At 52.5% G+C, this 2750-nt stretch overlaps 1 non-coding gene across 1 annotated transcript; it reads left to right on the forward strand.

The window, feature by feature from the left end:
* Positions 1 to 2064: 2064 nt before the first annotated feature.
* TRNAE-UUC (transfer RNA glutamic acid (anticodon UUC)) lies at positions 2065 to 2136 on the forward strand. The gene has a single exon. It is a non-coding gene; the product is annotated as a tRNA-Glu (tRNA).
* Positions 2137 to 2750: the final 614 nt, after the last annotated feature.

A 2750-nucleotide genomic window follows, 5' to 3' on the forward strand; every position in this document is an offset into this window, starting at 1 on the left:
TATTCATTAAAATGGTCATTTAAAGGCTGATGTGGTAGTTCGTGCCCTTACAGTTTTCTGTGAATTACTTGGGATAGAGGGTATGCATACAAGTGCTAATATAAAATATACACCTTTAATTGGTGTGAATACGGAACACTGACACCACAGGCGCCAGATGCAGATTTAGGTTATTTTCCTTGCTTCTGTCACGCAAATCAACCTGATCTGCAACTGTGCTCACGTTGGAGAAAAGCCCAGTAGGACTCACAGGAAATGCACCTTCAAAGACAAAAATTTCTTCAGCGTCAGCCTGTGGAGAAGGTTGAGGTGATAGAAGAGAACAAAGAGAACCTTTAGAACTATCCTGGACTAAACTAACATTAAGCAGGCCTTGTTTGATGCCCCGCCTGCCAAGAGCCAGATGATGAGAACTGTGTCCTTGTTTCTTGGTGCAGTGCTTCCTGCGCTGCCTTCATACCCTGGGGAGGGCGCGGACTTGGCTGCTCACTGGAAACCAGGACGCGGTGCGCGGCTTTGTTTTTTGCCTCAAAGTGGAGCCATTTATACAACTGGACTTGGTCACTCTCACCAGCGACCTAGGATCCTGTTCTAGACGAGGCTGACCTCACGGTAGCTTGAGATCAGGAAATTTCATAACGCACTTTCCCCTTTCCTTCCCTCCTTGATCTATTTTCCGCCTGCCCTACCCACCCAAAGGAGTGGATTGATTCATCGCCCTTCTGTCGCATATGGACCCTTTGGAATCCGTCCTGAACAGGGCAAAGGGGACAGTTGTCCTTCCCCTACAGAGACGGAGAGAACGGCGAGCTACTGGGGAACCGCAAACTCACCGCGTGAGCCCCTGCGCTTCGCACACCCGGGCAGCCCCCTGTTCAAGAAACAAACAAAAAAAAAAAAAAAAAAAAACGCCTTCTGAAGCTTCTCTGCAGGGGGAATCCGAAGGGAACTGGTTTCTTGACCTGGAGAGACAAGTTGCGCGGAAGTGTCTCACGCATGTCCCCAACTCTCCAAAACATGCCAGGAACAGGTTGTATCTGAGGGACAGAGCCTGAGAAAAGGGGCAAAGGCAGCCCAGCTCCACAACCTTGGAATTAAGGGTCTCAAAGCAATCAGAGGATCCCGCGGTACACTAATTTCCCGCCTTCATCTGGAGAGTCGTTGGTCCAAATTAGGAGCTCAGGAAACGTAGGGACTGTGGAGACCAACGTCCACATTTAACAGATAAACGAAAAAACCGCTGTCGTCCAGTCTACTCCAACTCCAGGCTGTCACCGTTTCTGCATCCGTCTGGGCCCTTTTTGCCGTCGGAGATCTCGGGTGTTCATACCCCTTTCCATCCTGGGCGCCTCTTCTCTGCAAGCTCGTCCCCTGCCCTGGTCCAGTGTCGCAGCCCCTCACGCGGGGCACCATCTGTCGCAGCGACGGCGAATGTCGGGGCGGCGGAGACAATAACCAATTCCACAACTCTTCCAGAGAAGTGGGGCCAGGAGGGTCACTCTGAGGAGTCGAACCCCGGCTTCAGTCTCAGGAGTTTATTTTATAGTCAATACGGCAAGCAGTGAAGCAAATAACAGAACAATGGGTTTTGGGTGAGTAACAATAAGTTTCGGGCAAGGGAGAAGGAATTCAGGTAAACAAGCCAATCAATAACCGGGCAATAGGTTTGGGAAAACAAGTCGTGCCTAATCTCATTCTTATCGCTGACAAGTCTCCAACATGTCATATACACCATAGAGGCCTGTGGGGGCTGCAGTTGTCAATAGTCCAGGCCACCAAGTCCCCACACGCTGCGGCCCCGCAAAGGCGCGTCTCTAGATCAGGTCTGAGGTGCGGAGGGGAAGAGCCACCTCGCTCCGAGACTTGCGGAGACCTGACGGCGCACGGTGTGTGGCAGTCTGGCTCGCCTTTTGGAGAAGGCAGGGAGGAAACGGCCTGGGGTGGGGGGGGAGGGGATCGCTGAAGGAGAGGGCGGAACCCGGGAAGGTGGGCGTCCAGGCTTCCCGACTTTGGTGCAAAGCCAGGTACTGTCTGGAGGCGGGAGATCAAAACGCAGCACGCAGTTCCCTGGTGGTCTAGTGGCTAGGATTCGGCGCTTTCACCGCCGCGGTCCGGGTTCGATTCCCGGTCAGGGAAATCTCTTTTGCAACCCCTCTCCTCCGCAGGAATCTTCAGCTTCGCTTGATGTAGAAGAGTCCGGGCCTCGCCCAGTCTTGGATTGTTGAGAGGCCAGGAGCAGCTGTTCAGGGGCTGGGAGCCCCCAAGAGCAGCATCCTGCTCTGGGCCACCGGGAAGCGCCACCGCTCCTGCTGAACTCATCTTGGAAACCTAACCTTTCGCTTTCAGAATTTTCATCTCAGGAGAACAAAGTAGAACCTGGGACAAGAGTTCCAATCTTCCTTTTCAAAACAATTTCAAACATAAAAAAAAGTTGAAATCTTTCGACTTTGGGCTTTTACCTTTAACGAGTGGTCTCGGGGAGGAGGCCTGGCCACGTCTTGAGCTCGGAGGCGGTCCCCGTAGACAGGGTCCGAAGTCGGCTGTGGTGAGCAGCATCTCAGCAGGCTTCTCGGTCTTCAGAGAGAGAGCCAGAGAGACCGCTGGCTTCTCTCTTCTCCGAAAACGAGCAGAAATCCACGGGTTTATATACCACTTGTGCTGTCATGTTCAACTGTAATTGGTCTGCTTTATTGCCAGTTAAGAAACGAAACGCTGCCCGGTCCTGCGCCATCCTCACAACTGATAGAGAT

Source organism: Trichechus manatus, unplaced genomic scaffold, assembly GCF_000243295.1.
Source record: "Trichechus manatus latirostris isolate Lorelei unplaced genomic scaffold, TriManLat1.0 scaffold00400, whole genome shotgun sequence".
In the NCBI taxonomy this organism is placed as follows: domain Eukaryota; kingdom Metazoa; phylum Chordata; class Mammalia; order Sirenia; family Trichechidae; genus Trichechus; species Trichechus manatus.